The 21,310-nt window shown below is 35.0% G+C and overlaps 1 non-coding gene across 1 annotated transcript; it reads left to right on the forward strand.

Moving 5' to 3' along the window:
• The first annotated feature begins 2,283 nt into the window (after window positions 1–2,283).
• On the forward strand, window positions 2,284–2,388 carry LOC115836876. Its single transcript, XR_004031868.1, has one exon. It is a non-coding gene; the product is annotated as a U6 spliceosomal RNA (small nuclear RNA).
• Window positions 2,389–21,310: the final 18,922 nt, after the last annotated feature.

Consider the following 21,310-nt stretch of genomic DNA (forward strand, 5'->3'; position numbering starts at 1 on the left):
GGTCTTTTGGTTTTTGAAGTCAATTGCATTCTAAATAACACAAAAATAACAAAATAACTCTGTGTTTTATACTGTATGTAGGGAAAAATGAAATGCAAGGCCTGACCAAGTCAGATATGTGACCGGTTTTGAAAATTTGCATAAGCTATTTACTTAGGAACTTATTGCATCTGGCATACTGATAGTCATAATTCTTAAAAACATTTTTAATAAATATTAAATTAAAGCATTTAATTTAGGAAATAAAATTTCAAAGAAAGAAAGAGGAAGATTTTATTGATTATTACATTTTTAAGAAAGATTTCCTTTAAAACTTAATGGCAGTAAAATATTGGGGATTGTTTTTTAAAATTCACAGTCTTGAAATATTTGGGTATGGCTAGATACATTTAATATTGTAATTAGGACTTTTCTTTTTCTCCAAGAACATTGGAATGCAGATGGACTTTTTCTGGGTCATGATCGGTTTTAGGGATTTCCTGAAGTCTTACTTGAGGTTAAGGGCTACACCAGCTAGTCAGACTTGCATATTCCATTAGGCAAAATCACTCAGGCAGATTTCACATAAACACTTCCATTTTAAGTGAAAAATTTTAAACTGAAGGATAATGGTAAGACCATTCCTTACCATTTACACCACTGTAAAAAAATGCTAATTATGTAGGCTGCAGTAATGGTGAATGGATTTGTAGAGATTGTAGGAACCTGTATATAACATTTTCTGCTCATATATGACAATAGCAGTCTATTCCATACAAAACCAAGTTAATGTTCCTCAGCCCAACTTTCAAAGTTTTCCACAATTTGAACTCTACTAATTATCCCCTTGAGAGAGAGAGAGAGAGAGAGTGTGTGTGTGTGTGTGTGTGTATATAAGTCCACTGTCACTTCATAATCTCACTGTACTTCAAACTCACCTCCCTAACATACTCCTGCACCTGCTGCCTTGTCATCCTCATTAGCACAGTTTGAAGTTCTATCTTAATGAAAGGTCAGCCATTAATTAAACTCTGTTTTCAAGAAATACAGTTTATAACTAATTTTCTTTATGCAAAATTATATACAGAATTTGGGGGCAGCAGCAGAAAGAAGTAGTGTTGAGAGATTTTCCATCATTGGGCAACCAAAGGAGATTCATAATAAAGCAATTTTAAAATTTATGAAGTTAATCATTAAGATTTTTCTATTTTTGTTTACTATTGTTTTCTGAACATAGCTTATCAGAGTATGGGATCATTGTTTTTCTTCCTAAATAAAATGAAGAATAATTTAATAAAGAACAAATTCCAGGTTGTTCAATAAGTTATTGATCGCAAATGTTATGGATATATGAGCAGACAGTATGTACCAGGAAAATGTTTCAATTTATAAAACAATCTATTTTCCATTTGAAAGCAGGTTAGACTTCATTGCTTTACTTCTTTCATGATTTTCCCTATTTAAATACAGGAGAGTAAAACAAAATGTTGAACATATTTTATCATAAGCCCTCCCTGATACTGTATACTGCAGGTACTACTACTTGTTTCTTCAGAGTCCAGAGGTTAAAAAAGAGAAAAAGAAAAAGAAAAGCTTTCCCTATATCAGACTAACAGTAATAATTAGTACTTTTTTATCAGTAAAGTTGAAGGCATCCATGGAAATGTAAACCTCCTACTTTCATTTAGAAATAAAAAAAAGGTAAATAAATTCAATGATAATGATTAAACTTATTTTTTTTTTTTTTTTTTTTTTTTTTTTTTAGACAATCTATCTCAATGAGTGCTGGCAATCATCAATGTGTTACATTCTTCATATATGGTACGCCCTCCTAATTGTATTTAAAACATTGATCTATTTCCAGAAAGCTTAAAGTCCAATGTTTTATCTTAAAGTAGCTTGTAGGAACAAATTTAAAAGTTATCCATAGTTAAAATTTGAAAATACCAAATCCTTTGAGTGCCACTTTAATCCCAGATCAAACAAGGCCTGCTGGTCCAAGAACTAAAATTGATTTTGTTAGTCATATTGGAGGCAGCTCATGATTCCTTCCATCCTTTGCTGAAAGCAGATAGTATAGGTAGAAGATAATTATTCCTTTAATGCTAACTTTGTAATGCCTAGATGGAATCAGTGCTTCAAACAATTTCTGTTTCCTATTTACATTTATAAATGCCCTTTGCCCCCTAAGTTGCCCCATATGTAAGAATTAATTTAATAAAGTGTCCATAGCTCTGCAGAAAAAAAATTTCTCTTCATAACAGTTGTTTATCTGTTACCTTATTCTGAGAAGTTTTATTGTAGCTTGTTATTATTAAGAGAGCAATGAAAATTGGAACAATACAGAAAAGATTAGCATGGCCCCTGTACAAGGAGGACATGTAAATTTGTGAAGTGCTCCATATTTTTTAAGTAAAATATAAAATTATATAAAAAAAACAGAGTGCATTGCAGCCATGTAACTGGGGCCATGGATGAAGTGACATAATCTAGGCTGCAGACCTCAAAGATAATGGAGGGAGTATGCTAGGTGGTAGCAGAACTACAACTGGACTGGGACAGTGCACATCAATTCCTCTTCCTTTTTCTGAAGTTGTGCAGAGTGGCAACAGGGCTGTCAAAGTCAAAGCATTGTTCACAGGGTAGAGGGAGGATCATGGATGCAGCCTTGTCAGTAAAACTGAGCTGTCAGTTGAGGAGTTGTCTCCAACACTATCACCTGCCTTAGAAAATGAAAGCTAAACTCCCACCTGTCTTTCAGGAAGTGATTTCTTCACATTCTAAATGTCAGTAAGGTGTGATGTCAGTAATGAGGGCTTGGCTCTTTCTTTACTCTGAATGGCTATGAGACAGCTGTGAAGAGATGGCTGTGAACAGAGAGAGCCCTGCACAAAGTTGTGAATTACAGGTTTATTTTCAGTACAATGTTCTCACGTTCTTAAGGCTGTGTATTCCAATGTTCTCTCTTGCAAAGCCACATTCTAGCTTATTTCTCACCCATCAAGTGACCTCTACCATTTCTCAATTCCCAGAGCCCCTGTGTCTTCCACATATACTAATCTGTCAAGATAATTATTAATAAATATTAGCATTCATGGTTCTATTACTGCAGGAGGGAATTTAGATACTCTTTAGCTCCACACTCCCATTTTACAGACAAGGTGAATTGGTATGCATATGACCACATGGTTACATGAGAGGGGAGGGGAATGGTTATTATTAGTAGTAGCAGCAACATCATAAGGCATATGTAGTTAAACAATAACTTGTTGAAATTGAAAGAAGGCAGAGACAAAATTATCAGGGAAGGTTGACGGAATGGCTAACCAAAGACTTCTCTCACACCTGATATATATATATATATATATATTTTTTTTTTTTTTTTTTTTTTTGAGATGGAGTCTTGCTCTGTCGCCCAGGCTGGAGTGCAGTGGCGCCATCTCGGCTCACTGCAGGCTCCGCCCCCCGGGTTCACGCCATTCTCCTGCCTCAGCCTCCCCAGTAGCTGGGACTACAGGCACCCGCCACCTTGCCTGGCTAATTTTTTGTATTTTTAGTAGAGACGGGGTTTCACCATGTTAGCCAGGATGGTCTCGATCTCCTGATATCATGATCCACCCGCCTCGGCCTCCCAAAGTGCTGAGATTACAGGCGTGAGCCACCACGCCTGGCCTTTAATTAATTAATGGCAATACAGAGTCTTCTTAGCTTTGCAGAATCTCAGTGCTGCAAGGGTCAGAGTTGGCTAAATTCAGGGCTTCTGGGTTACACCTACCAAAATCACAGAAGACTCAAGTAGAAAGCTGAATGTCAGTGTATTAATTAATAAACAGAAACACAAATGTCAAGTCAAGTGGAAAGAATCATTGGTCTGTCAGACAGTATGAGGTAAGTGAAATTAGTAATCATTTAATTCCAAATTTTAATAAAACATTAGGTACCAGGTCTTTATTGCTGTGCTTTATAAAAGTTGTCATTGAATCTTCTCAACAAACACCTATAAAGTGGATGTCATTCTCACCACATTATTAATAAGAATAGCCGAAGCACAGAGAAGTCAAGAAACTTGACCATGCCATATTATATAACTAATAAATGGCACAGTTAGATTGTGAACCCAAGTAATCTGCTTTTACCCACTCTTCAATGGTAATTTAGTAAATGGCTCAGTCAGCACAAAAACAGAACCATTGTTTAGATCATTGGTTCAACTCTTTAGTGACATTTAGGCAATGGTTCTCAAGCTGGAGAGAATTTGCCCCCAGGGAACATTTGACAATGTCTAAAGGCAGTTTAGATTGTTACAACTGGAAGAGGGGATTGCTACTGACATATAGCAGGTAGACGCCTGGAATGCTATTAAGTATTCTGCAACACATAGGACAGCCCCCCAAAACAAAAAAAACCCATCTGAAATGTCAATAGTGCTGAAGCTAACAAACCCTGGTACAAGGCAGCAAGAGCTGCATACCCCTGCACGGTAGGGATTCATTTCCCATTAGGGCTAGCTTGTTGAGTTCTTGGGCTAAAGTGCCCTGTTATTTGTGTAGTATTTGAATGTGCACTCTAAATTTATCTTTGACTTGTTTTTTTCATGTTTCAAACTTGTTAACTCCCATTATTGTCAATAATTTATCTTATTAGACATATATAAGCAATACTGTGCCCCCTCCATTTCCCTCCTAAAGTTCTTTGCAACTCAAATACTAAAACTATTAAAATCAGCTACAAATACTGAAATCAGCTACATGTAGTATGTAATTTAAGCCACGTTTTTTCATCAGGATAGAAAAAAATAAAACAAAGAACACTTTAACAACATTCAACCTAGGACATTTCATTCATGTAATCTATACCATGCTGGTGTTTTCCCCTCCAGACTGCAAATTTTGTTGGCTCATATTGCGATCTATCCAGCTTTACATCATTGTTTGGTGGACAAATGTACTTTTCTGCTCTAGTTACCTAATATTGCTGCTATGCTCAATTTTGATTGCCTTCTTTTTAAACATGATTATTTTTAAATTGTGGCAAAAAGTGATATGATAATTTTCACCAAAATTTATAAAATTTTGTTAGTCAAAGGATTATACCAAATTGCTCTCAAAAAGATTTCAACATTTATATTTCCCCTGAGAGTACAGAAAAATACAGTAAGACTTTAGTATGCTAACACACATTATTAATCTCTGAAAAATAGGCATATTAGAAAGAATTTTTCCAGGTTTATTTGACCATAGAATCATTTCACCATTGGACACTTACTAATATTTTTAGTGAGACACGATGATCTCCATTAGACAATTTGAAAATTTTTGATGAGAAGTGAAAAAATCCTGAAATAGTCCTATTACTATTGAAAAATCCTGAAATAGTCCCATTACTACCTTGTAGAATATTGTTCCATCTTGAATAGACTAGAAAAATTTCAAAACATTTGTAAGCTAAGAAAAGTCATAATCTCCAGAACTTTAAGTACTTTATTTCATTCTATTTTTTAAATTTTAATCGACACATAATAATTGTACATATTTATGAAGTACAGTGTGATACTTTGATTTATGTATACATTATGTAATGAAGAAATCGGGGTAATTAGCATATTCATCACTTCAAACATTTACCATTTCTTTGTGGTGAGAACATACACAATCTTCTCTTCTAGCTATTTTGAGATACGCTATATCTTATTGTTGACCGTGGTCACTGTGGTCACTCTACTATGCAATAGGACACCAGCATCTATCCTTCTTTTTTAGTTGTAACTTTGTATTCCTTGACTATACTCCCCAAGCTCCCTTCCACGCACCCTCTTCTGTCTTTGGTAACCACTGTTCTATTTACTATTTCTGTGAGATCAACTTTTTAGGATTTCGCATATGAGTGAGAACATGTAGTATTTGTCTTTTTGTGCCTGGCCCACTTTGCTTAACATAATTCCCTCTAGGTTCATTCGTGTTGTTCCAAATGACAAGATTTCATTCTAATCATCATGGAAATTAAAATCAAAACCACAATGAGATACCACCTTACTCCACATAGAATGGCTTTTGTTAAAAAGAGGAAAAGAAGGTTGGTGCAAAAGTAACTGCGGTTTTTGCCATTAAAAGCAATGCAATAGTTAACAAATGTTAAATAATAACAAATGTCAGTGAGAATGTGAAGACAAGGGAAGCTTTACACACTGTTGGTAGGATGTAAATTATTATAGTCATGGAAAACAGTACAGAGGTCCCTCAAAAAATTAAAAATAGAACTATATGATCCAGCCATCCTACTACTGGGTAAATGTGTTAAGGAAATGAAATCAGTATGTTGAAGAGATATTTGCACTCCTATGTTTATTGCAACACTATTTAAAATAATCAAGATAAGAAATCAATCTAAGAGTCCAAGAGTGGGTAAAATTGATAAAGAAAATGTGGTATATGTATACAATGGAATAATATTCAGCCATAAAATAATTAACTAGTTTATTTTAAAATGACCTTAAAACATACATCATCAGGAATTTCTGTAAGTTTTATCAAACACAGAGGTGGCTGGTGAATTGAGTATTTTGTCGATATCAGTTTTCAAATTTGAGTTCATTTCTATATCAAGTGCTAAGTTTTACAAAAATATATTTAATGACCTAAACTGTAAAGATTATAGTTTTTATTTCCATTTAAGAGCTGAAAATATGCTTTTAAAAAAATCATCTTCAGCACTTTGGGAGGCTGAGGCAGGCGGATCACCTGAGATAAGGAGTTTGAGACCAGCCTGGCCAACATGGTGAAACCCCGTCTCTACTAAAAATACAATAATTAGCTGGGCATGGTGGCAGGCACCTGTAATGCTAGCTACTTGGGAGGCTGAGGCAGGAGAATCGCTTGAACTCAGGAGGCAGAGGTTATAGTGAGCCGAGATTACACCCCAGCCTGGGTGACCATGAAACTTTGTCTCAAAAAAAAAATTATTTGAGAAAACAACAATTTTAGAATTATTTGACAAGGTAAGGAAGAAGTAGGTCAAAAAGAATCTATGTTCTCCTGGTTCATCTACATTATTACAATTGACAGCATTTCCCTCTTTTCAGGGGCTGAATAGTATTTCGTTGTGTATATATACAATGTTTTCTTCATCCATTCATCTGTTGATGGACATTTAGATTGATTCCCTATCTTGGCTGTAATAAGCCAGAAACAGAAAGACATTACTGCATAGTCTCACTTATATTTGGAATCTAAAAACGTCATCAAATGCATAGAAACAGAGTAAAATTGGCTGGGCACGGTGGCTCACGCCTGTAATTCCAGCACTTTGGGAGGCCGAGGCAGGCGGTTGACGAGGGCAGGAGTTCAAGACCATCCTGGCTAACACGGTGAAACCCCGTCTCTACTAAAATAATTATAAAAAATTAGCCGGGCGTGGTGGCGGGCGCCTGTAGTCCCACCTACTTGAGAGGCTGAGGCAGGAGAATGGCGTGAATCTGGGAAGCGGAGCTTGCAGTGAGCCGAGATCACACCACTGCACTCCAGCCTGGGTGACAGAGCGAGACTCCGTATCAAAAAAAAAAAAAAAAAAAAAAGAAAAAAAGAAACAGAGGAAAATTATGGTTACCAGAGGCTGGGAGTTGGGGGATGTTGGTCAAAGACACAAAATTCATAGGAGGAATAAGTTCAATAGATCTATTTTACATCAAGGTTAAAAACAATATATTGTATACTTGAAAATTGTATACTTGAAAATTTTAAGTGTTTTCATCACAAAAAATGACAAGCAGGTGAGGTAATGCATATGTTAAATAGCTTTATTTAGCCATTCTGCAAGGTATACATATATAAAAACATCACATTATATACCATAAATGTACACAATTTTTATTTGTCAATTTTTAAGTCTTTAGGGATATTAAAACAAAATTCTTCCCTTAGAGCTACACTTTCAGCTATATGGTAGATTAGTTTAACTATAAGTCCCTCTCACTACAAGCCCCTACATTCTGAGTAAAATATACTTCTTAGTACCTTGTTAAGGTTATAAAAAGAAAGGGAAATCTCTAAGCTCACCCCCAAAATATTTATGTGAGTAGAAACCAGAGCTGTGATCTCAGACCAATGAGCCGACAGAAAAGGCAAGGTTGACCCTAGCTAAGCACTTGAGTAAAAGCAAGGTTAAGGAACTCAGCCTCACACTCTCACTGAGCCTGGATCTTCACAGAAAGAAAAGTGGTCCCAGAAGAGCAGTGTCCTCTGGCTATAAATAAAAGCAAATTCAAGTAATCTTGCAGAAAAGCATCTCCAATTTCAACTCTACAGATTTCCATAGATTAAGAACAAACAACTGTGAGCTCAAAACAAAAAATAATAATAATAAAAAGCACAAGGACATGGGGTAACTTTTCTCTCTTTTGGTTTTTCTTAATGGTTTTTGGATGTTAAGAAAGACTACTTAACATCAAAATCTTTTTTTCCCTTTTTTCTTCTGTCCATAGCTAGACTGAAGTTGCCAGCCGTCCCCCTCGTAGTTAGTTATGGCCTTGTGACTAAGTTCTAGCCCCTATAACGTGAGCAGAAGCAATTTATACAACCTCTAGGCCTTCCATATGCCCTCCTCCATGTTCTTTCTTCCTCTAGCAGACATTGATACCAATAACAAGATGACCTTAAAAGCCATTTAATATAGATAACAAAGGCTCCATTTCCACTTTCCTGCCAAATGATCATGTTGGGACAGAGCAGGGAGTCTTCACAATACCTACTCAGCAGATGGATGTGACCAACGGGTATGGTTCATTCTTCCCTTGGGGAACCTTCATTGTGTTTATTCTTCCCATACTCCCTCATTATCAGACCGTAAGGATCTGTTCCTGTACCCGATGCAGAGCAGTGATGGTTTCAAAGATATCTGAACATTTGGCTGGATGGGGTGGCTCTTCAGGACAGAGTGAATATGTTCTAAATGAAGCAAGAAAAGCATGCATAGATTCTGTTGGTTAGAGCTCTGGCAAAGACTGCTAGCTGTCCACTAAAAATCTCTCACTTATCTTCTTGAGTACGCAGTGAATTGGCCCTTCCCAGCATCCCTGGCCATGTGGCCTTGTGACTAAGTTCCCACCCCATGGGATATGAACAGAGGTTAGGCATGCCACCTGCTGGCCTGACCTATAATAACTTTCTCCATGCCCTTGTCCTTTTCTGTCTTCTTCTGGTTAATCTGGATAAAGAAAAATCCCAGAGTGAATTTGAAAACTACTTGTTGAAAATGGTACCTCTGTCATTAAGCAGAGCTGCCACAGACTGGGAACCTCTACCGCTGATCTGGGGACTGTGACAAAAAAGAAATACTGTACATTTTTTTTTCCTTTCTTTCAGCTAACAAAATAGTTCTGTTGATTAAAGCTATTTAGCTTTCTCTATTGCATACAATTTTCTTACCTAAGCTTATTATGTGTTATATTTTAGTGGAACTCAAGTTTCAAGATTGTTTGGCTTGTATTCTAGCTTACAATGTAAATGCCTTACATTTGTATATTACTCTTACATTTCATAAATTCTATTTTATTTGGTGTATACCATAACCCTCTGAGATAGGCATGAATTAACATCTATATTTTAATATGTGTTCATTATAATACATGTTTAAATAACTCAGAAATCTACATAAAAGCATATCACCAGTCAGAGAGATATCATGTTATCATCTAGTCAGTATGCAAATGTTTGACCATACATTTTTAATAAAGTGAAGCCAAATGCATGTAATTAATTCTATGTGTACTTAACAATATATTTTTTCAATATTAATATTCTATTCCACCATTGGAATGCTTAGTATCCTAAAAATGTAATCACAAACATTTGTATATGTACATCTTTATTTTCTTATCTACTTATTGTTTCTTTAGGCTATCACAAAATTGTATGGTCAAATGGCATGTTTACAATTGTGATGTACATTGCCAAATTGTTCTATAAAAAGGCATGAGTCAAAAGTTCTAACAATGTTTGCTATATTTCCTTATTCCATTTTTAATACTAGAAATTATTAATCATTTTAATACTTGGCAACTGTTAGAAGATAACAATACTTATTTTTTACTGTGAATGTTTACTATTAGTAATTCTGAATATTATTTCTTTTTCATAGGCAATTTATACTTACTTTTAAAATTAATTTCCTAATATTCCCAAATTTCTTTAGCTTTTTTATTTCTATACATTCATTTGGTTTTATTAGTTTACTGTAGTTCTGTATATTTTAAGAATAATAAAATCTTTGCTTTTTGCATATCACAGATTTCATCTTTGACTTACATAAAAGAAAGTAAGGTTTAAAGAGGTTAATTGACATGTCTAACATATATGCTGCAAAATCATGACTCTATCTAGGTGTTCTGATGCATGTTTTGTTTTTAATTAACCTGCATCATCACCTTTCTTATAATGAGGCAACTAGAAATATGGTAAATAGATGAGAGAATGATTGCCCTTTAGATACGTGTTCCTTTGAAAATATTCTTAGTGTATTTATTCAAGTAGAATTTATTCTACTCCATAGGAAACTAATCTTTCTTGCTTTTTCCTGAAGACCTGATATAATTCCTGGCACATAGTAGGTACTTTACAAATATTTGTGAATGGGTGAATGAATGTACTGTATCCTGTGGTGACAGAAAAATGAGTCACAATATCTGAATTAAAATAACTCTCGATCTTGTGGAGGTGGGAAAACAGACAAAATAGCACAAAATAGAAATAGGCATAGAATGCACCTGATGTCTAAGTAAATGTTAGAAACAAAGACTCCTTAATCCTCTTCCTCAAATATATTAGCTAGGAGCACATTATCCTATAATGTGACTTATTTCTTCTTTTTTTAGTGAGAAGTCATGAGGGAATGGAAACCATACTGGCATTGGGGCTTTGGATTCAGATATACTTGGGCTTATGATCAGCTTTACCACATTACCATGTTCTGTCTAAATAATCCTGGATGAAGTAGTCTCTGTGAATCTAAATTTCTTTACCTGTAAATGTCATTAAAATGTCTAAATCCTCGACAATTGGGAGGTCTAACTGACAATATATACAAAGTGCTTAGCTCTTACAAGGTACTCTAGAGGCATTGGTTCTTTTCAATGTTCCTCAGATAAACCATCTTATAAGTTATACAATATTAAAGATTACTTACCATTTTGTGCCCGTGATCATAGCTTTTTGAAATCCATTAATAGTTTATTATCCAAATTTAATCTTCATAATTAGCAGAGCTCTGGACAATCAGTGGCATAATTTTACCATGACACTGTTTACCCCTGTCTTAAACAGAATAATTTAGAGGAAGATATTATGTATTAAGAGTTTAAATTATTTTATTATTATTATTATTATTATTATCATTTTTTGAGATGGAGTTTTGCTCTTGTTGCCCAGGCTGGAGTGCAATGGCGCGACTTGGCTCACCGCAACCTCTGCCTCTCGGGTTCAAGCAATTCTCCTGCCTCAGCCTCCCGAGTAGCTGGGATTACAGGCGTGCACCTCCACGCCCAGCTAATTTTGTATTTTTAGTAGTGACAGGGTTTCTCCATATTGGTCAGGCTTGTCTTGAACTCCCGACCTCAGGTGATCCGTCCACCTCGGCCTCCCAAAGTGCTGGGATTACAAGTGTGAGCCACTGCGCCTGGCCAAGAGTTTAAATTCTTAAAAACATATATATATCACAAACTTTTAAGTTTCCCAGAACATAGAAAACACCAAATAATAATACGATATGCTGTTTAAGAGAAATTATATGTATATGTAAATGCTGAAGAGATGACTTTTCATAAAGATTATATGGTATTACATTGCCTGTTCTTAGATCATAATTTTATTTTCCAAGTGGGTGTTAGACACATATTATCGATCAGGGCATGCTATTCAGAATAAGTAATAATTGTCAACTCACTGAAGCTTGTGTGTGTGTTGAAATTTTATGCACTTCCCTGCTGTGTGAGTGTGACAAGGATAGCCCTTGGGAGCCGATGTTCACATTCCCCAAGATGTAATTGTTCTCACTCATGAGGAGCTACCCTCCCTCCCGCTTCGGTACTGGATAATGACCAGTTCTTTTCTAACTTCTGTCAATTTTCCAGGAAACTTTGGACTAACCTGATTTATGTTATGTTCAATTACTTGTGATTCATGATGCAATATTGAAAACAGGAATTTTATCGGCTTTACTTTTAGAGAGTACATCGAGTGTTCCTGAAATCACTAAATAGCTTACTAATTTTGTGGTAGAGGAAATAAAGATAATGTTTGTAACTCATTATCTTAAACTGAGCTGGTCTTACCAAATTTTCTATATTCAATTTTTCTTAAGCTTCACAAGCCTTAATTTTCAAATTATTTGCTTCTTTACTAGAGGAAAGTTGCTCTGGATTTCTTTCTCTGCTATGATATGGTTAATAGAGTTACAGTGGGATCTAGTACTTACGAAATATTTAAAAAACTGTGTTTACCAATGTAAAAGCGTGATATGCTGTCTTCATACTTTGAAATCTTATTCTTCAGGAAATTTCATTTTTTGGTTTAAACAAACTTCATTGACAATAACCTTAATACCTCAAATTTGTGATGGTTATGCTGATATTTATGAAGGAAGAAAAGACTATGAAACTGTCCTTCAAAAAAAAGCTTAAAAATTTCTTATGACCCTTTTATTTGAAGTCAGTAAAATGCATTCCTTTAATGACATAAAATAAAAAAAAAACTCTACTATTGAAGCAAGTGACCAGCTTTCCTCTTTTCTGGTAAAGACAAAGTATCAGAAATAAAGTAAAATGAAAGGTTTTTTCTTCCTCTATCACCAACAAACACAGTGCAAAAGTTGTAAACAAGTAATAAATCATAATGCAGTCAGTCAGGGCAGCACAGGGACCATGTGTCACATGTAAATATTTTTCCTCTGTTACTAAAATAAAAATCTTGTCCAGTTTTCTCTGTAATGTAAGAATTAGCTTTCCCTCCTTCTATTTGTCTTTCCTACATTTAACTTTAGTTAGATTTTTTTTCTTTCTTTTTTTTTTGAGCTGAAAAAGGTAGATAAGGTAGGTAGATGTGGAAAAGCTCCAAATCTCAATTCATGGTAGTTGTCTTGTCCTTGGTACTACCCAGAGGAAGTGGAACAATGGGACTTTAGAAAACTTGTAAAAACGATCAAAAATCAAGCACAAAGAGAAATATAACAAAAATTGAGAATGGAGTCTCAAGTGATCTACCATGTATGAAATTTAAGTTCCATGTATGAAATAAAGAGTGGGAGAAAGGGAGTCAGAAAAGTTTATTTGTAGAAACAGTGAACAGGTGAAAAATTTCCAAATTTTATTAAAACTGTAAGCCCACAGATCCAAGAAGTACAATAAATATCAACAAGAACAAATAGAATAAATAGCATACCCGAATATAATGTAATCAAATTTATGACAACCACTTTGTCACTTTACTTTTTAGTGATAAAAAGAAAATATTAAAAGCATTCAGAGGAAAAAAACTACATTACAAACAAAATAACAATCATAGACTTCACATCACAAAACATGCAAGCCAGAAGGCATAATATCTATCATTCAAGCACTGAAAGATATTGTTAACCTGTAATTCTATTTCATGCCGTTCTTACAAAGTATAATATAGCCTTACCATTAATCCAGAAATTGTACTCATAGATTTTTTGTTTGTTTGTTTGTTTTCTTTTCTTTTAGATGGAGTCTCGCTCTTGGCCCAGGCTGGAGTGCAGAGGCGCGATCTCGTTTCACTGCAACCTCCGCCTCCTGGGTTCAAGCGATTCTCGTGCCTCAGCCTACCAAGTAGCTGGGATTACAGGCATGTGCCACCACGCTCAGCTAATTTTTGTATTTTTAGTAGAGAAGGAGTTTTGCCATGTTGGTCAGGCTGGTCTTGAACTCCTGACAACAAGTGATTCACTCGCCTCAGCCTCCCAAAATACTCGTAGATTTTTTTCTTGAAAATTTATCTCCACATAAAAATCTCACAAATGTTTATAGCAGCTTTATTTATAGTTTCCCAAACCTGGTAGCCACTGAGATATTCTTCAATAAATGAACCAATCAACAAACTGTGGTGTATACATAGAATGGAATATTATTCAGTGATAAAAAACAGAAATGCATTAACAAGCCATGAAAGAACATGCAGGAACCTTAAATGCATATTGCTAAATGACATAAAATCAACCTGAAAAGGCTACACACTATATCACTCCATCTATGTATCTAATATTCTGGAAAAGGCAAAACTATAGGAACAGTAAAAAGATATATGTTTGTCAGGGCAGTGGTGGTGGACTAGGGATGAGTATTAAAGAATCCCAGGGAATGTGTAGAGTGGTAAAATTAATCTGTATGATACAGTAGTGATAGATAAATAATATTATGCATTTGTCAAACAATGTAGAACTGTACAACACAAAGAGCAAACCTTAATATTAACTATTGGCTTTATTTAGTGAAAATATATCGATGTTGGTTTATTAATTGTAATAAATGTACCTCACTAATGTAAGATATTACCATTAGGACATACTATGTATGTTTGGGTAAAAGTGTATATGGTAACTGAACAGTCTGCTTTTAAATTAAAGAATTAAAAAAAAAATGAGAGTGGAAGTTTTAGGTTCACTGTGCTAATATGAAGGTAAGGATTATGACTTCCTTTAGAATTTAGTACAACTTTTTCATAAATCCACTTGAGTGTTATTTCTTATATATATTTTGATTATAGATAGATCTTTGACAATCATTGATCTATTAAAATTTTCCATTACAAATAGAAACTTTTGGTAGTCTACACTTCTTCTAAAAAGCAATACAAAAAAACTCCTGCTCTTTGCAAGCCCACCATGAAGAAAATGTGTCAAGCCACAGACAAAGAGAAAATATTTATAATATATACATTTTGTATTAAATAACTTGTTTCCAGAATATATAAAAAAGTACAAACAACCCAGATTTTTAAAAAATGGATGAAAATTTAAACAAATACTTTAAAAAAATACACAAGAAGCCAAAAAGCATGAAAAAGCACTAACATCATTACTCAGATAAATTAAAATTAAAGCAAAAAGTGAGAGGCCACTGAATGCCCATTAGAACAGCTAAAATTAAACTTGACAACACCAAGTTTTGATGAAGATGTTCAACAATTGTAATATTCATATATTTTATATGGTAATATAAAATGACACAGTCTCTAGACACAGTTGGCAGTTTCTTACAAGTTACCATATGACTCCACAATTCTACTCCTAGATTCTTCCCAATAGAAATTACAGCATAAGTCCATACAAAGGTTTTACATGAATATTTGTGCTACCTTATTCATCATAGTCAAGTGCTGGAAGTGACTCAAATGTTCATCAACAAGTGAATAAATAAGCCATAATAAAATTTTAATCATCCATAACAAGGAGAAATTATTAACATATACGATAATATAGATGAATCTCAAAAACTGAATGCTGAGCCAGACACAAAAGAATACATACAGTATAGTTCAATTTACGTGAAACGTACAGGAAGGCAAAACTATTTTTCATAATAAAGAACATATTAGTGGTTAACTGAGTCCAGAAGAAGGGATTGATTGGCAAAGGGCACATAAAATCTTTTAGGATGGTTTTGGTGAGAGTTACACAAGTGTATTCTTTGTTAAAACTTGCCAAACTTTGCACTTATACTGAGTTCATTTAATTGCATGCTAATTATGCCTTAATACATTTAATTTGACATAGGCAATCTAACAGTATTATTTACATCTTAGATTGGTAATAAAAGGTTTAACAATAAATAGCAATATCATAATATGGGAAAACAAATACTTTAACACATTAATGCAGATTGTTGTGTGGAGGACTATTTAGCAATATCTATCAAGTTAGCTCAGTCTTCATTTTATTCTAAGAATAGATAATGAAGTTTCAGATATACTTTGTATGAATTTTATATATACAAGAATGAAATTTACAGTTTTAGCTCTAAAAGATATTTTAATCTAATAGGGATATTTTTAAAAAGTTAGGAATAGTCTTATACATAGAAAGTAGTGGCTGAATGAAAACATAGAGCCAGCACATGAAGCTTCAGCTTTGAAATTTGGAGTGCTCTAGCTATTAGAAAGTAAGATGATTTCTAAAGATATAGATGTAGATATAGGGAACAAATGACCTATTATTGGGTCATCCTTCTTCACCTGAGCTCTGACTTTTCATAAAGAGTAACAGCTAACATGTATAGAGTGATAACTTGAAACAGGCACCACACATTGATTTAAATGCATTTTTATCTCACTCAACTTTCACAGCTCTATAAAATACTCACTATATTCTTATACATACCTATTTTAGGCATGAGAAGTAGAAGCTCAACTAAATTCTATAAGAAGTCTAAGAAATCACACTTATACAAGTGGTAGAGCTGTCATTCAAAGCTAGGATGTTTAAGCCTAAAGCCACTGCCCCTAAGATGATGGCTCATTGCTATAATTTCTCATCTTAAATGATCAGACATGCCGATTTGAGAGGAGAGGTGAAATAATTCAATGGTGAATTAATGATTATTGATGTTAGGGAAAACAGTTTCTGTAAGTTGTGTACTTCTAGTAAGGCCATATTTATATCTCTGGAATTTAATATGGGAACTAATATGATAAAGCCACATTAACTGTTTTGGGGAATTGTGTTTACGATTGCATTTAGTTTTCCTTCTTTATGTTCTGGTCCCAGTGTTTCCTCTAAATTTACATTGATTAAAAATGTTAACTGATACTTCCAGATGAAACCCTATCTCTAAAGGCATAAAACTAATAATCTTTATTAGATTACTAAAATAAAATTTGTATTGAATTTCCAATTTGATTTATATTCAAATTAGGTACACTTCATTAAAGGTCTATTTCAACTGTTTTGGATTTTCTGGCTCTATAATATTTCCATTATCCAGAATTTTATGGTTTATTATAATCCATAAGCCAAAGAGTTCCAAAGTAGAGAAAATTTATTTTGTTAGTTATGAAGATTTAACATATTTATATGCTTTTCTCTAAACTGGTATTAAAAAGTAGAATACCAAATATATTGATAATAAGCAAGAGACTCGGAAGTTGAGAGAAAGTTTTTAAATTATTTTGTTAGGCAATGCTTAACAAATAATTAGATTATATCAGAGACTTTGAAACTCTGATTACCTCACTTAGACTTGTACAATATTTAATCTATTAAGTTTTTTTATTATTATACTTTAAGTTCTAGGGTACATGTGCACAACGTGCGGGTTTGTTACATAAGTATACATGCACCATGTTGGTGTGCTGCAACCATTATCTCACCATTTACAATAGGTATATCTCCTAATGCTATCCCTGCCCTCTCCTGCCACCCCACGACAGGCCCTGTTGTGTGATGTTCCCCTTCCTGTGTCCAAGTATTTTTGTTCAGTTCCCACCTATGACTGAGAACATGCGGTGTTTGCTTTTTGGTCCTTGCGATAGTTTGCTGAGAATGATGGTTTCCAGCTTCATCCGTGTCACTACAAAGGACATGAACTCATCATTTTTATGGCTGCATAGTATTCCATGGTGTATATGTGCCACATTTTCTTAATCAAGTCTATCACTGATGGAGATTTGGGTTGGTTCCAAGTCTTTACTATTGTGAATAGTGCCTCAACAAACATACGTGTGCATGTGTCTTTATAGCAGCATGATTTATAATCCTTTGGGTGTATACCCAGTAATGGGATTGCTGGGTCAAATGGTATTTCTAGTTCTAGATCCCTGAGGAATTGCCACACTGTCTTCCACAATGGTTGAACTAGTTTACAGTCCCACCAACAGTGTAAAAGTGTTCCTATTTCTCCACATCCTCTCCAGCACCTGTTTGTTTCCTGACTTCTTAATGATCACCATTCTAACTGGTGTGAGACGGTATCTCATTGTGGTTTTGATTTGCATTTCTCTGATGGCCAGTGATGATGAGCATTTTTTCATGTTCTGCTGGCTGCATAAATGTCTTCTTTTGAGAAGTATCTGTTCATATCCTTTGCCCACTTTTTGATGGGGTTGTTTCTTTGTTTCTTGTAAATTTGTTTGAGTTCTTCGTAGATTCTGGATATTAGCCCTTTGTCAGATGAGTAGATTGGAAAAATTTTCTCCCATTCTGTAGGTTGCCTGTTCACTCTGATGGTAGTTTCTTTTGCTGTGCAGAAGCTCTTTAGTTTAATTAGATCCCATTTGTCAATTTTGGCTTTTGTTGCCATTGCTTTTGGTGTTTTAGACATGAAGACCTTGCCCATGCCTATGTCCTGAATGGTATTGCCTAGATTTTCTTCTAGCGTTTTTATGGTTTTAGGTCTAACATGTAAGTCTTTAATCCATCTTGAATTAATTTTTGTATAAGGTGTAAGGAAGGGATCCAGTTTCAGCTTTCTACATATGGCTAGCCAGTTTTCCCAGCACCATTTATTAAATAGGGAATCCTTTCCCCATTTCTTGTTTTTGTCAGGTTTGTCAAAGATCAGATGGTTGTAGATGTGTGGTATCATTTCTGAGGGCTCTGTTCTGTTCCATTGGTCTATATCTCTGTTTTGGTACCAGTACCATGCTGTTTTGGTTGCTGTAAGCCTTGTAGTATAGTTTGAAGTCAGGTAGCATGATGCCTCCAGGTTTGTTCTTTTGGCTTAAGATTGTCTTGGCAATGCGGGCCCTTTTTTGTTTCCATATGGACTTTAAAGTAGATTTTCCCAATTTTGTGAAGGAAGTCATTGGTAGCTTGATGGGGATGGCATTGAAACTATAAATTACCTTGGGCAGTATGGCCATTTTCACGATATTGATTCTTCCTATCCATAAGCATGGAATGTTCTTCCATTTGTTTGTGTCCTCTTTTATTTCATTGAGCAGTGGTTTGTAGTTCTCCTTGAAAAGGTCCTTCACATCCCTTGTAAGTTGGATTCCTAGGTATTTTATTCTCTTTGAAGCAATTGTGAATGGGAGTTCACTCATGATTTGGCTGTCTGTTTGTGTTATTGGTGTGTAAGCATGCTTGTGATTTTTGCACATTGATTTTGTATCCTGAGACTTTGCTGAAGTTGCTTATCAGCTTAAGGAGATTTTGGGCTGAGACGATGGGGTTTTCTAAATATACAATCATGTAATCTGCACACAGGGACAATTTGACTTCCTCTTTTCCTAATTGAATACCCTTTATTTCTTTCTCCTGCCTGATTGCCCTGGCCAGAACTTCCAACACTATGTTGAATAGGAGTGGTGAGAGAGGGCATCCCTGTCTTGTGGCAGTTTTCAAAAGGAATGCTTCCAGTTTTTGCCCATTCAGTATGATATTGGCTGTGGGTTTGTCATAAACAGCTCTTATTATTTTGAGATATGTCCCATCAATACCTAATTTATTGAGAGTTTTTAGCATGAAGGGTTGTTGAATTTTGTCAAAGGCCTTTTCTGCGTCTATTGAGATAATCATGTGGCTTTTGTCTTTGGTTCTGTTTATATGCTGGATTATGTTTATTGATTTGCATATGTTGAACTAGCCTTACATCCCAGGGATGAAGCCCACTTGATCATGGTGGAAGCTTTTTGATGTGCTGCTGGATTTGGTTTGCCAGTATTTTATTGAGGATTTTTGCATCGATGTTCATCAGGGATATTGGTCTTAAATTCTCTTTTTTTTTTGTTGTGTCTCTGCCAGGTTTTGGTATCAGGATGATGCTGGCCTCATAAAATGATTTAGGGAGGATTCCTTCTTTTTGTATTGATTGGAATAGTTTCAGAAGGAATGGTACCAGCTCCTCCTTGTACCTCTGGTAGAATTTGGCTGTGAATCTCTCTGGTCCTGGACTTTTTTTGGTTGGTAGGCTATTAATTATTGCCTCAATTTCAGAGCCTGTTATTGGTGTATTCAGGGATTCAACATCTTCCTGGTTTAGTTTTGGGAGGGTGTATGTGTCCCAGAATTTATCCATCTCTTCTAGATTTTCTACTTTATTTGCGTAGAGGTGTTTATAGTATTCTCTGATGTAGTTTGTATTTCTGTGGGATCGGTTTGATATCCCCTTTATCATTTTTTGTTGCGTCTATTTGATCCTTCTCTCTTTTCTTCTTTATTAGTTTTGGTAGAAGTCTATCACTTTTGTTGATCTTTTCATAAAACCATCTCCTGGATTCATTGATTTTTTGAAGGGTTTTTTGTGTCTCTATCTCCTTCAGTTCTGCTCTGATCTTAGTTATTTCTTACCTTCTGCTAGCTTTTGAATGTGTTTGCTCTTGCTTCTCTAGTTCTTTTAATTGTGATGTTAGGGTGTCAATTTTGGATCTTTCCTGCTTTCTCTTGTGGGCATTTAGTGCTATAAATTTCCCTCTACACACTGCTTTAAATGTATCCCAGAGATTCTGGTATGTTGTGTCTTTGTTCTCATTGGTTTCAAAGAACATCCTTATTTCTGCCTTCATTTCGTTATGTACCCACTAGTTATTCAGGAGCAGGTTGTTCAGTTTCCATGTAGTTGAGTGGTTTTGAGTGCGTTTCTTAATCCTGAGTTCTAGTTTGAGTGCATTGTGGTCTGAGAGATAGTTTGTTATAATTTCTATTCTTTTACATTTGCTGAGGAGTGCTTTACTTCCAACTATGTGGTCAGTTTTGGAATAAGTGTGATGTGGTGCTGAGAAGAACGTATATTCTGTTGATTTGTGTTGGAGAGTTCTGTAGATGTCTATTAGGTCTGCTTGGTGCAGAGCTGAGTTCAATTCCTGGATGTCCTTGTTAACATTCTGTCTTGTTGATCTGTCTAATGTTGACAGTGGGGTGTTAAAGTCTCCCATGATCATTGTGTGGGAGTCTAAGTCTCTTCGTAGTCTCTAAGGACTTGCTTTATGAATCTGGGTGCTCCTGTATTGGGTGCATATATGTTTAGGATACTTAGCTCTTCTTGTTGAATTGATCCCTTTACCATTATGTAATGGCCTTCTTTGTCTCTTTTGATCTTTATTGGTTTAAAGTCTGTTTTATCAGAGACTAGGATTGCAACCCCTGCCTTTTTTTGTTTTCCATTTGCTTGGTAGATCTTCATCCATCCCTTTATTTTGAGCCTATGTGTGTCTTTCTACCTGAGATAGGTTTCCTGAATACAGCACACTGATGGGTCTTGAGTCTTTATCCAATTTGCCAGTCTGTGTCTTTTAATTGGAGCATTTAGCCCATTTACATTTAAGGTCAATATTTTTATGTGTGAATTTGATCCTGTCATTATGATGTTAGCTGGTTATTTTGCTCATTAGTT

The sequence above is a fragment of the Nomascus leucogenys genome, chromosome 9 (assembly GCF_006542625.1).
Source record: "Nomascus leucogenys isolate Asia chromosome 9, Asia_NLE_v1, whole genome shotgun sequence".
NCBI lineage: Eukaryota > Metazoa > Chordata > Mammalia > Primates > Hylobatidae > Nomascus > Nomascus leucogenys.